Below are 14,731 nucleotides of genomic sequence, written 5' to 3'. Positions count from 1 at the left end.
AAAGAACCCAGGGCCAAGCGCAGCGAGGGCCAAGCACAGCTTTGATGGCAATCTTCTTTAGAGAAACAACAAGGAACTTCAAGAGAAGCACCTTCCACTGCATACTGTCAAAGATCTAAAGGCCTCTCATTCAGCCCTATCACACAAAGGTCCCATTACTTCCCAACACCACACTCAAGGGACCAAGGCCTGTGGGCCATTGATGTATACTCAACATCCAAAAGATAACATATACATGTACTCACTACATAACTATTAGAATGGTAAAATCCAAAATACTGAAAATACCAAATACTCTCAAGTTTGTAAAGATGGGAATTCTCATTCATTGCTGATGGGAATGCAAATGGTAAAATTGGAAAACATTTCAGTGATTGTTTTTAAGTACAACTGAACATCCTTATCATAAGTTCTAGCAATTATAGTCTTTGGAATTTTCACAAACTTGAAAACTTATGAACAAAACCTGCAAATGAATGCTTATAGCAGCTTCATCCTTTATTGACTACCCTTAGATGGAGCAGCTAACTTTCAACAGTTTAGTGGAAAAGCAAGCAGTGATACATCTAGATAAGATAAACTGTGGTATAACCACATAATACATTTGTACTTATCATACCATAGATGAAGTATGGCAAGGCCAGACATAAAGCAAGAGAGAAAGTAGAAAGACTTTCACCACTTGTTATACTCATGGTTGCTTGGCAAAAAAGAGTATACCAAGCAGTGCCTCTCAGGGGAAGCATGGGTGTCACTTATAGTCAGGAGAGAAGGAGTTATGGGCAAGCACCTGTGGTTTTCATAGGGAGGAATGAGGTAAGAAGACATGGGAATGTATTGTTTAAATGATTTCAGAGGATTCTGGGGCATACAGATTGAGCCTGGGTGTTTGGAACCTGATGTTGGGATGAATAGAGTGAGTACAAAATAGCCTCCTATACAAAAATTGTAAAAAAAAAAAGAAAGAAAGAAAGAAAAAAGATGGTTGGGAAAATAGACATAGCTACTACAAAAAAAAGGCATCTAGCTATAGCTCAAACTTTGAAGAAGACATTCTATAAAACAAAAAAAAACTATATTATACAATGAAATTTTACTTAGTATAAAATAAACTATTGAATTATACTTAGGAATATTGTTTTTAATTTTTTCTCTTTTAATTTTATTTCTTTTATTTTTTATTTATGTGGTACTGAGGAATTGAACCCAAGGCCTCATATACCCTGGGAAAGAACTTTAACTCTCAGCCACATTCCCAACCACTTAGGGGAATAGTAAATGTGTATTTTAAGTGAAAGAAGTCATTCTGAAAGGGCTACATCCTGTATGATTCTAACTACATGACATTCATTCTAGAAGAGGTAAAACTATAGGATAAGTTAAATGATCAGTTGTTCATTCCTAGGGCTCAGGGAGAAGACAGGTTGAACACAAGGAGTTTTTAGGCCAGTAGAACTATTCTTCATGACATTACAATGGCAGATACAGGCCATCAATTATATGATAGAATTATACATTAGTTTTTAAAAAATCTACAGAATATATGACACTTGTAGACTATACACAAAACAATCAACTCATAAAATACACTAGTCTGATGTAAACTATGAACTATTGTTAGTGATGTGACATTGCAGGCTCATCAGTTATAGCAATTGTATCACACTCGTGTAGCATGTTGGTGATGGGAAAGTTATAGGTGGAAGGGAAGGAGTTTGTGAGAATTCCTTGTATTTTCCATTCAATTTATCTATGAGGTCATTCTTGCCTAAAAATAAAATATTAACTAAAAGAATAAAGAGAACTTGTAAAATTCTTTTGGAAGGGGGAAACTGAGAGAGTGCTTTGCTGTGGAAAGCAAATGAGAGAATACTGACTATTAAGCTGTTATATAATGAAAAAGAGCAAAAGAGTGAATTGTGGTGCATACCATTTAAAGGTAATCTGGGAAACAAAGTCAGGTTCACAAAATCTTACTGATGGCCTACTACGTGCCAACATTGGAAAAAAACACCATTCAAATAATGAGGCATTGTTTCACTTAGTCTCTTTTAATCTCTACCTAATATTAATGAAATTGTGTTTATTAAGAGTAAGAAGCAGAGATCCAGAGATGGTAAAGTAGTTTGTTCAATCTGATTGATTTAGATAAGCAAGATTGACATGGGTCAAGCAGAATACTAAACATACGACTTCATGTTGAATAAGAATGTTGTCCAGTAAACAACAGAAATTAAAAAAGAAGATGGTTTCAAAAACCACCCTGTGTGGTGGTTTAGAAAATCCCACAATGCACTGCACAAAGAATGGGAAAGTGGATAGAACAATTGACTTTACTGGAAAGTCATAAGGAAAGTCCCACAAATGAGACAGCATTCAAGCTAGGTCTTGAGAAACAAGTACAACATCTATTGAATGTAAACTGTCATAAAGAATGTTTCTGATGGGAATGTTGGCAAAGGGACAGAGGTTTAAGGCTCATGAAACCCAGAGTTCATGAAGTGTGGTCCTCACAGAGAGATGTGGTATAGCAGGAGGGTGGCGCTGCATCCCTGGTTCTGCTAAGGAATAGCAGAGAGCCACTGGATATTTTGAGAGAGATTATTACACAATCCAATCTTATTTGTGAAATAATTTTGTGATGTGGAAATATCAATTACAGAGTCGCAGCTATAAACAAGAAGATCAGAAGGAGGAAAAGTAATATGAAACCCAGCTAAAACAAAAGCAGAACAGAGTTCACTAGAGGAGCTTAATGTTTTATGAAGTAATCAAGCTACAACTACTGAGGTTTTATGGACTTAGGAAAAATGTAGTATACTCAAGTTTTTTTAATCTAAACTGTTCTTTTTATGTATTACATTCTCAGTAAGGTCATTGCTAACCACCCTAAGAAAACTGAAATTTCTATTAATGTATACTAATTAAAACTAATAATTTTTTGATTTGCAACTTCATACCCAGATTCCCAGTCTCTTTAATCTTCTTTCCTCTGTTTTCTATACAACTATCTAACATAATCACTAATATTCTATACAATAAACTTATGGGATTGCTTATTTTCTATCTTATCCCACTGAAATGTGAACTTTATAAAGAAAGACATTGATACTTGCTTGATTTGATCACTGATTACTTGAAATTCCACACAGGCCACATAGAACACAGATCAGCCACAGACATACTCTTTTGTTTGCATGTTTGTGTGTTTGGGTGGTACTGGGGTGTTTGAACTCAAAGCCTTATGCTTCTTTGCTTGGCTGGCACTCTACCACTGGGACCGTGTCTCCAGTCCAACTTTTTGTGGATTAATATGGAAATTGACTCCTGTCTATTTTTCTGCCTTAGTTGGTCTCAAATCTCATTCCTCCAGCTCTCAGCCTCCTGAATAGAGATATTCTTGAGTGAGTGAGTCAGCTCATACATTCATTGGAATGTTTCCAGCAATTTTTCAAGATAGGCAAATATCATGATAATCTCTGGAGTATCTTGAGATAAAATATTTTAATGGAATGTTATCTCTTATCTCTTTTGCTGTCCCTTGTTTATCTCATATTATTACAGTATTTCACTTTGTTATCTGATATATTGGATATATGCATATTTGGTTATTTGAAATTGGGTAGGGAAGGAGGGGAAACAAGATGAGAGGTGGGGTTGGGGAGGAGGGAAATGGGGACCAAGACATGAGAAAGGGTATCAATGTATGTGAAGTAATGCACCTCCTATCTGGCAAATATAATGTAACCCTTCTATTAATTACAATAAAAAAGAAAATATTTTAATGGAAAGATTTTTATGCTTACCTTAACAGAAATAATTATAATTAGAGAATATCACACAGCCCCAGCTGAAAGTTCTATATAGAACAAAATCCTCTACAACACTACATATTTACCTGTAAATCAGGTAAGAGATTAGTAAGACTGCTTTAAGTGTGGAGGCTAATTCGTACCAAGGCTCATGAGGATGTGATGCTTAGGTTAGGCTTTCTATATTATTTATATATTGTATATACATTGATGTGTCTCTGTAATAGAATGCCAGCACTATGAGGAAACTGAGATCTGGAGGGTGACTGACTTTTCCAGTGACATAGTTAAACAAGTCTCTCTGATTTCCAAGCTTGTGCACTTCCCACTGTGCCAAGAAAATTGTAATATTAGGAATAGAAAGCCTAAGGAGTTTCTGTTCTTGGGTAGATGCTATGTTCCTCATTTTTCAATAATGGTACTAGATGATAAGCATCGGTATGTCCACATTGCAGATGAAGAAATCTTGCATCAAAAGCTAATATGAGCTAATCATGATGCTGTCTCTCATGTCTGCTGGAGTAGAGACCCATGCCTGAGGGAGGAGGAAGCACATGTGTAGAGTCACAACTTCATGCAGCCAAATCCGAAACTGACATTGTTCCAGATGGAACAGCCTTGGAATTTTTTTCTCTAAGTTTGCTGAGGTTTGGGGAATGAGGAATAAGAAGGGGGGGAAGCTTTCACAAGACATGTGCAGAGAGAAAATCATTTAGCAAATTAATGCAGTAGTTTGAAGAGTAGTTTGAGCAGTTGCTATGTGGAAGTTTCCAGACAAAACATCGGTTCTTTAAGCCAAATGCTATGTTGTGAGCATGAAGAGAATGTAATTATAAGATTTTTTAACTATAAAAATAAATCCATGTGCATATATACATAGCTACAACAGAAAAGGGCATATTCCTAGGAATATTACATTGAACATCTTTTATTAATTAATAAGATATTAGCCATTCTAAATTACAAGTGCTCAAATGCAGCGATTACACTGGGATTTGATGTATGATTACTGATGTTCATGTTTGAATAGCCACATGGATCTTCACAGCCATTTTCCCCCAGTGGGGAAACTTACAGACTAAGACAGGAACAGGAAATACCTCAGACGTTAGTCCGAGAGCCCCAGAAGGCAAAGATTAGAGTCAGAAGCTATTTGATAGACAGAAATCTGAAAGGACCTAGAAATCTGTCTCCTGGCCAAAAGCTATATGACTGATCTCAGCAACTGCTACCACAGATGCTGTGATTTTCATATACACTATCTTGCTAGCTTGCTTTGATCTGTGTGCTGGGATGTACATAACCTAAAGGACAAGGTACCAAAGGGAAAGAATTTAGGACTTCATCAAGAACTTCAGTTTACATGAATTATCTTACTAGATTATGAATAATTTAAGAACTGTAAGTAGAACTAATCTATCTTTGTTTCCCCAGGATCCAATATGAGGTCTAACAAGCAAATGTTTGATGACCACTGCCCATTGGTCTGTCTTATTGATCCATAGATCTAGGATGATTCCTTTCCTGCAAAAGTAGGCTCAAACATACCAAGAAATAAAGATAAAGGAATATTTAAACAATCAACCATTTTCAATGACCTACATGTGGAAAGCCTAGTGATGATTTTTTTTAAAAGAGCAAACTTCACTTATGTGACATGAAGATTGACCTCCAGTAAATTAGGTTTTGGTGTCCTGTACCATATACCAAGCTGAATTGAGTGCATGTTTGCACATGGCAGTGTGAGAAGAATGTGACATATTTTCCCATTATGGAAACAAGAAGCACAGATAGAGGCAAACGTCCTCCAGCTGCATAATGAAAAGCAACCTTTTCTGTTAAGCAGTAAGAATCGCACCATCTCCCCCTGGCCTCCAGCCTGCTCACTGTGAGGAATAGAAGGAGAAAATGTTTTTCTCATTCCTTTGCATGATTTTACCACCAGTGAAGAACGTCTCTGCCATTGCCCTTCTGAATGTCATGCTCAGATGGATGTCTGCCTTTTTGCAAGTTTTTAAAATATCTTAAAGTTAGAAAGCAGAAATGAACTATAAACAATGCTGACCAGAGAGGATCCAACAAACCTACAGTTTATATTTAGCTACTCATTTGCAAGTTGACCTTGGGAAAGTGCTAAATTAAAAATACTGTAAATCATCTAACATAGATGTGATACCACCCCAGTACTTGGTAAATGTTTGTTGAATTAATGAATCCTGCCTTTCACAGTGTAACACCATATGTGAAGATGCAATATCATGGTTAACATGTCTTAAACATTCTACCTGGCAGTCATACCACAATTGGCTGACACTCCTCCTTCATCTGGACATAGACAAACTCATCCCCTTGTAATTCTCTTCCTCCTACTTGACTCTCCAAATGACTGAACCCAGATTTTTCCCACTCCAGGAACTGCACATTAGTATGTAATTATGTGTAACCTGGCTTCAACCAAAGAGCCTTCAGCACAGACTACATGGTAATGTGTTTGCCCACCCATTTCCATCCCTAGCCTGACGTTGCCCTTGGTTTGGTTCCAGAACTTTCCTGTGTCTCTACTCATCCACTTTGTTTTCTCACCTGTCCTGCTTTCCTAGGTCCTCATCATTTCTTTTCTGGACTACTGCAAAGTCCTTTGACCTCTACTTGCAGTTTTGCTTTTCTCCATGTCCTTACACCCAGGCTGCCAAACCCCAAAGAAATATTACTAGCCTGTCACTGAGTGGCCTTTAAAGTACCACTGCCCTATTACTGCCTGTAAGAATGAGTTCTTTTACGTCAAGAAGGCACCAAGAAGCTTTTTGATCTGTCTCTATGACTAGCTCCTCTTCACCTCTCTCTCTCTCTCCTTCTTCCCTTTCCATTTCTCTCTTTGTCCTGAGGCTTTGAACTAAGGGCTTTGGTGCTGTCCTTGAGCTTGTTTGTTCAATGTTACTGCTCTGTCTCCTAAGTCCTAGCCTTCTTGGTAGCTAACTGGAGATAAGAGTCTCAGGGGCTTTCCTGCCAGCACTGGCTTAGAAATAGCTAGGATACCTAGTCACTGGAAATTCAGGCTGTTTTATGCTCCTTCTATACTCCTTGTTCCTCTATGCATCCTAAGCTTTGCCTTTACTTTTCCTCTAACTATAACTGCGTTTTTAAATCATTCCATTCCAGTTGCTTCTCCTTCAGGAAACCTGTTTAATCTCCTACCCTACTACACACAGACTACTACAATACAAGTTACACATTCCTACTACTGAATTGACCGTGATGCACTAGTCCACAGACAATTCTGTTTCTTGCAATAGAATCCACACTTGATGGCAAGTAGGCTGTGTTTTATTCACCTTTGAACACTCAGCTCATAACATGGTACCTACCACAAAGGGCAAGCATGTGTTAACTAAGACTGAATTGATGGTTGCTGATATGTGAATTCTTGAGCAGCACACATAATCTCTGAGAATGCAATCAAGGATCAACATCCTAAATCTACCTGGGACAGAAGCCTTACCTGCTCAATGCCAAGGCACGATCTGCTTAACTGCTACTGATCAATAAGATTACGTAATGAGAAAACTTTCACATTTTCCACCTGTGAAGGTTTGCAGATTCATAAAATGGCTCTAGAACCCTACCCACTTGTTTTTAAAATCATGGGATCTTGTGCTCTTAATGTGTTGTCTAATTAAGCATTCTTCACCAGCCAGGAGATCAAAGTAACTGTTACCATTCTTGGATTTGCCCTGTTTAGTACAAGGAAGCACATAATGGGAAAACATGTGAGGCTTCTTACTCTCGGGAGTAAACCTAAAATCTTGTTCGTATAAATTTCCTTTTCGTATAATCCCAGTCAGCAATATAAGTCATTATGTCCCTTGAAGTCCCTCTTGAATTTGCTGTTGCTTTGTAAAAATCATGGCTGTCAATATTCCATTGACAATGTTTGTTAAAGGTATATAGAAGTGTGAAAAGAAGAGAGGCCTACATAGCCAGGAAATTCAAAATATAAACAAATCACTTTACCAGTCTTTCTGTTTAGGGAATTCAAAGCATCTATGGATAGCAGGACCAACCAGGATTATAGTTGTCAACCTTTGTCTATTCAAGATATGTGAGGAGAAAATAATAAAGTTTGAAACTATACAAATATTATATAATTGAAATTATATAAAGATTGAGATAATATATTGAAATGATGGATAGGCATTGCCAGCTCAGATTTAAGGTATGTCACTTGGGGTTTTCTGGGGGTGATCTGTTAATCATTTTTATAGTTTCTGTTGCGACAGATTTTCTTCAGGCCACTTTGAAGCATGGACATATGTGTAGTGTATCATGCTCATCAAGGGTATTGAGGATGCTGTCTGCATTAGGATTTTTCCTGAAGCTGATGAGTATTTGAGGGAGTTTCTTCCTTTTGTTAAGTCAGATTGCCAACAGGAAGAAGGCTTCTTCTTCCCTTCCCTTCTTCAGGTACCCTGTTTACAGATGCAGAGAGAGTAGCTCAGGAAGCAGGGTGGAGGGTAACCAGCAACCACAGGCAGAAAGAAAAAGAGAGTTCCATTTTGGGCTTGACCTCTGCCTGGCCCAGTAAGATTGAGTCTGCTACCAGTGTCAGAACAAGCTCCCAAGGGTTAGTGAACTCTCCTATTCGAAGTTCCCCTTTGTCATGGGGTAAAGGATTTATTAGTGAGAAATTTCAATTTCAGACTTTAAAATTGTCTTGCTTGGCCTGAAGCTCTTTCACACTATGAATTATCATACAACCCTATAACTGTTTGCACATTTATTTCACCCCACCATACTTCCAGAGTTTGTTAAAGGGATCTTTAAAAAAAAAATCTCACGATTCTCTTTGTGCCATTTTATACAATTTCCCAAAGGCTTTTGGTAATTCTTCACTGAGTTTTCAGAGATTCCCAGCTACCACTATGTAACACCTATGTCCTGGTCTGTCTTCCCTTTTGCTCAGATATGGTCTGTAGGAGTTTCAGTGTTGTTGCCACAATAGACTACAAACTCAGTGGCTCTAATAATCAATAATCACAATTCTGGAAGCTGGAAGGCCATGATTCAGGTGTCAGCAGAGATGGTTTCTTTTTATATTTTTTTTCTCTTTCTTCTTTTTTTTCCTATGCCAGTTCTAAGGTTTGAATTTAGGACCTAGGCACTGTCTCTAAGCTTTTGTGCTCAAAGCTAATGCTCTATTACTTGAGCCATAGCTACACTTCTGGCCTTTTATTGGTTAATTGAAGATAAGGGTCTCATAGGCTTTGCAACCCTGTCTGACTTCAAATCATGATCCTGAGTTCAGCCTCTTGAGTAGCAAGTTTTACAGGCATGAGACACTGGCACTGGGTAGGGCTGGTTTCTTCTGAGAAGAAGAGGGAGAGTCTGTTCTGTCCCATGAGCATAAAAGCCAAGCCAAAGTGCAGGCCCTGAGTACAGGCCTCAGTAGCCTCCCCACGCCCAGCTTCCACCATAGCTCTGAAAGTGGATTGTGTTTATTTGATCACTCTACTACATACTTACTGTGCATGTTCAGCCAGTCTCTTTCTCCCTCATACTCCTCCCTCTAGAGTAGGTATAAAATACTTATGTCTTGGGCCAGGAATAGAATGGGTAGAGTTAGAGTGCTTACCTAGTATGCACAAAGCCCTACATTCAATTCCTTAGTACCATATACACAGAAAATGCTTGATGTATTGCTGTGGCTCAAGGTTAGAGTGCTAATCTTGAGGAGAATTCTCAAGGACAGTGCCCAGGCCCTGAGTTCAAGCCCCAGGACTAGCAAAAAAAAAAGTCCCTATGTCTTGAACTTCTCTGAGGTCTAAATGTGTTGCAAATTATTATTGAGAGTGTTTTTAGACAGTAAAACTGAACTATTCTATTTGTACTCTAGCAGCGGTGGAAAGTGGTGAGCAAACATTCATTCCTTCTTCTTGGCTGTGATAATGACCTTCAACTCTTACAGCATCTTCCTAACGTTAAAGGTGTCAGTAGGATGTGCAAGATTATATTGATTGTGATCAAAGTCAGACTGGACAGATAATTCCTTGACTCATACCTCCAATTAACCAGAAAAATGCTGGGCTGGAGGCAGGTAGAGTACCAGCCATGAGCATAAAAGCCAAGAAAAAAACCCCACAAGCCCTGAGTTCAACCCTTGCACTAAAACACATACACAAAATGCATTAGCTGCAAATATGGACTGTACTGTTTGAATGCTATATTGGTGTGCATATTATTAGCCATTTTCAATGTCTATCAGTCTTTTCCCTGTAAAATTACTAAGTCTTAAATTTGTTCTGAAGTCTCAGTGTGTCACAGATTTTCATTATGAGTGTTTTCACAGTATGAAGATAGCAAAACTGAGATATTCTATTCACAAAAGTTTACAAGTATTTAAAAAGTAGGAGGAGAAAGAAGGTCTTAGGAAGTGTTATCATTACCTTATTGATCCGGATGCTCAGCTATGTCTGTTGGAGCTCAATAAATTTCTCTGCATGGTATGGTGGGTGGAGGCTCTTTGGAGCCCCCAATGAGAAGGAAAAATCATAACTGATGCCATCATTGTCAATCAACTCAGTTCTAAAAGAAAGTCAGGTCACTTTGTCCGTATCATGCTTTGAGAGAATTGTTTCTATGGAGCTTTTTTATTGTTAATCACTCATCACAGGTAAGAGAGCCTTCATCTTCATGGCAAAATCTCCCCAGAAGGATGAGAATTACTGGTAACATCTCATCTGGAATCATCTTGAGTGCAAGAAAACAAAACCTTGATTTGTTCCGTAAAACATGAACCTAAAAAAATCACATCATGTCATTTAACTACTTTAATGTATCTAATTCAGCAACATTTAATTCACTGAAAATTGTAAGCAGTAAACATCAAGCCCAATCACTTCCCAAACCACACACCTGTTCACCATTCTCCTCTGCCACCCTAAACTCCTAGAAATCCACAACTGATTACTAAACATACAAATCTATCTATATTTTGTGTTTTATATGAGAAAATTATATACAGATGGCCTCTTTTGTCTAGATTCTTCCCCCTGATATGATTCACAATCCATGCACATTGTAAAATGTTTCATTACTGTTTATCACTGAATAAGACTCCATTATAAAATATTCCTACATTTTCAAACTCATTCTTCAATAGAAACTCAATGTTGTTTCCACTTTTACTCTACTTTGAATTTTGTTGCCGTTAATATCCATAAATATGTCTTTACTTGAACACCTGTTTAAATTCTTTAGGGGTAGGAGTAAGTAGAATTAAGAATCATAGGGTAGCTTAATGTTTTATGGAGCTACCAAATTGTTTTTCATAAACAATCCCATTTCATATTCCCAGTAGCAATGTGCATGTATTCTAACTTTTATATCCTTCCTAATACTAATTATTTCCCTTTTTGTATGTGTTGTATTCATTCTGGCGGGTGTGAATGGGCAGCTCATTATGGTTTGCAATTTCAGTTCCATATGGATTAATGATGGGAGTATCGTTTCATGTGCCTGTTGGATATATTTGCATTTTACTAGAGAAACATGTATTTATATTTGTTCCTATTTTTAATTTAGTTTTTGTCTTTTTCTTGGGGAGATGTTAATATATTTTTGTACGTGCTGGAGCCAGGTTCATATCTAGGTATATGACTTGCAAATAGTTTTATTCCTTGTGATAAGTGGATAGCATTCTATCATGAATAAAACGTGTCTTTATTATAGGAAGTAATTCGACATATATGTCTATCTGTGATAGAGTGTGATATTTTAATACATAAATAGCCCACATACTGATCCAATCAGGATAATTAACCTGTCTCTATTTATCATTATCGTTGTGAACTAGAGTTACCCAAAGGGTCATGGAACAGGAGAAAGTCCCTCTAAATGTAATTTTTAATGTAATTTTGAAACAAATCCAAACACCTCTGTCCCCTCTGCCCTAACCCTGAAGAGCACCTAGTAATCAACATCCTCAATGCAGAATGGCTTTTTTAGTTTTAACATGTGAAAAAGAACAAGCTGTATTTCTCTCTTTCTGACTTGTTTCACTTAAATACATTCCCCCCCCCATCATGCTCCTTCTGCATTCGGGTTTCTTACAGCTAGGATCTAAGTTTTCCCTCACATGGCCTCAGATCACAGTCCTCTTATCTGAAGTCCTGTGTAGCAGCAATTATAGACATGAGTCACCACACCCAGTTTTTGCTGTTGAGATGGGGATATCAGTAATTTTGGCCCTCACTGGCTTCAAAATCCTTTCGATCTCTTTCAAGAAGCTGGAATTGTAGGTATGAGCCATCATACCCAGGTGCCCACAGCGTGTGTGTGTGTGTGTGTGTGTGTGTGTGTGTGTGTGTGTGTGTGTGTGTGTGTGTGTATGTGTGTGTGTGTTTCAGGGACAGAGAGAGAGGGGGGGAGAGAGAGAGAGAGAGGGAGAGAGAGAGAGAGAGAGGGAGAGAGAGAGGGAGGGAGGGAGAGAGGAAGAGAGGGAGAGAGGGAGAGAGGGAGGGAAGGAGGGAGAGTGGAAGAGAGGGAGAGAGGGAGGGAGAGGGAGGGAAGGAGGGAGGGAAGGAGGGAGGGAGGGAGGGAGAGAGAGGGCGGATTTTCTTTCTCTGTGTGTTAGGATGGGGATGTGAAATTTGTACCTGTGCTCCCTTAGGTTGAAGGCTTAGTGCTCACGAGAGCAATATTCAGAGGTGGGACACTGAGAAATAAATGGATCATGGGGACTCTTCATCAATGAAATAACCTATTGATAAATTAGATGGCAGAATTGGAAGGTAGTGGGAAATTAGGTTACAGTGGTGTACCTTTAAGACACTCTTTCTTTCCTGCCTCTTCTTCAGGCACTGCCTCTGTCTTTCCATCTATTTCTCTATTTCTATTTCTCTACTCCCTCTCACCTGTTGTTTCTGTGATACTTGGATTTGAACTCAGGGCAAGTACTCATCATCCCATCCCTTCAATCACATCTCCAGTCGTAATGTTTCTTCTTTTTGTTCAAGATTAATTTGACTGTTTGTAACTTTCCATGGCGCCATATGAATTTTAGAATTGTTTTCTTAGTACTGTGAAAAAATGTTTTGATTAGAAATCTGTGGAACCTGTAGCATTCCATTGCTCTTAGTAATATAGACATTTTAATAGAAATTCTTTTAATCTATGGACATAGGAGGTGGTATGCATGTGTGTTCTCATCTTATTTTTGTTATAGAATATTGATGGCTACACACACAGAATAAATTGAAAAGATTTCTCTCCCTTTCATATTTTTGGAAAAGTTGGAGAAATAGCATTAATTTTTCCTTAAAAGTTTAGTTGAATTTAGCAAAGAATACAAGCCCTGTGATATGCTTTGTTGAGATGTCTTTGATGATGGATTCAGTTTTGCTACTATTTCTCCAGGTTTTTCTCCATTTGTAATTTTATTTTAGTAGATGCATTAAAATGTATCTATTTCTTACAGGTTTTTAGTTTTTTTGGTGCAGTTTATGAATGGTCCTTTGTATGTTTCTATAATGTCACACTGTTTCTTTTTTCATCTCTAACTTTATTTGCCATTTGTCTTTATTGCTGATGGTTAATCTAGGAAAAGGTTTGTTTATTTTTGTATACTTCTTTAAAAAAATAAACACTCTAAGGGCCGGGACTTTGGCCTAGTGGTAGAGTGATTGCCTAGCATACACGAAGACCTGGGTTCGACTCCTTGATACCACATACATAGAAAAAGCTGGAAATGGTGCTGTGGCTCAAATGGTTGAGTGCTAGCCTTTGGAAAGCCCAAGGACACTGGTCAGGCCCTGAGTTCAAGAGCCAGGACTGGCAAAAAATAAAATACCCTTTTATTAATCTTTTGTAACTTACAGTCTATGATTTTTTTACTCTTACTTTTTTTAATTGTAATTAGTAAAAGGGTTACATGATATTTTCCAGATAGAAGGTGTGTTAATTCACATACATTGATACCCTTTCACATGTCTTGGTACCCATTTCCCTCCCCCCCCACACCCCCCACCCGTCTTGGTTTTCCCCCCTTCCCTATCAAATTTCAAATATCCAAATACAAATAAATTCAATATATCAGATAAAGTGAGATACTATACCAATATGAGATAACCAAGGGGCAGCAAAGGAGATGAGAGACAACATAGTACATTAAGGAAAACAATCATTCATTATATGGCTTTTGTTTCAATATCCTGGAGGTCCTTTCAATTAGCTCCACATTATATGGCCTTATGTATCAAGATTTTGCTCTATTGCAGGTCTCTGCTAGTAGAGCCCAAGGTTTCTACTGATTATGACAAATGAGGGAAACCATTGAGCCTAAGTTCCTTTGAGTCTGGCTTACTTCACTTAATATGATTTTTTCTAAGTCTTTCCATTTCCTAACAAATGGGGCGATGTCATTCTTTCTGACAGCAGCATAGAATTCCATTGTGTACAAATACCACAACTTGTTGATCCACTCATCAACTGAGGGACATCTAGGTTGGTTCCATATCTTTGCTATGGTGAATAGTGCTGCAATAAACATTGTTGTGCTAGTGGATTTAGTATGTCCATGTTTCTGGACAATTGGATAAATGCCAAGTAGTGGAATTGCTGGGTCATAGGGGAGTTCTATGTTTAGCCTTTTGAGGACCCAGATATTAAACCACAGACCTATGGCCACCTAATCTTTGACAAGTGAGCCAAAAAAAATAGAATGGAAGAAAGACAGCCTCTTCAACAAGTGATGCTGGCAGAACTGGTTAAGCACCTGCAGAAAACTAAAGTTGGATCCTTCTTTGTCACCTTGCACTAGAATTAACTCCAAATGGATCAAAGACCTGGAGGTAAAAGCTGACACACTGAAAACTTTACAGGAAGGAATAGGAGATACACTAGGCCTCCTTGGCACAGGTAGAAAC

Source organism: Megascapheus bottae, chromosome 6 (genome assembly GCF_031878675.1).
Source record: "Megascapheus bottae isolate mThoBot1 chromosome 6, mThoBot2.hap1, whole genome shotgun sequence".
Lineage (NCBI taxonomy): Eukaryota > Metazoa > Chordata > Mammalia > Rodentia > Geomyidae > Megascapheus > Megascapheus bottae.
Note: the sequence above shows the minus strand (reverse complement) of the source record.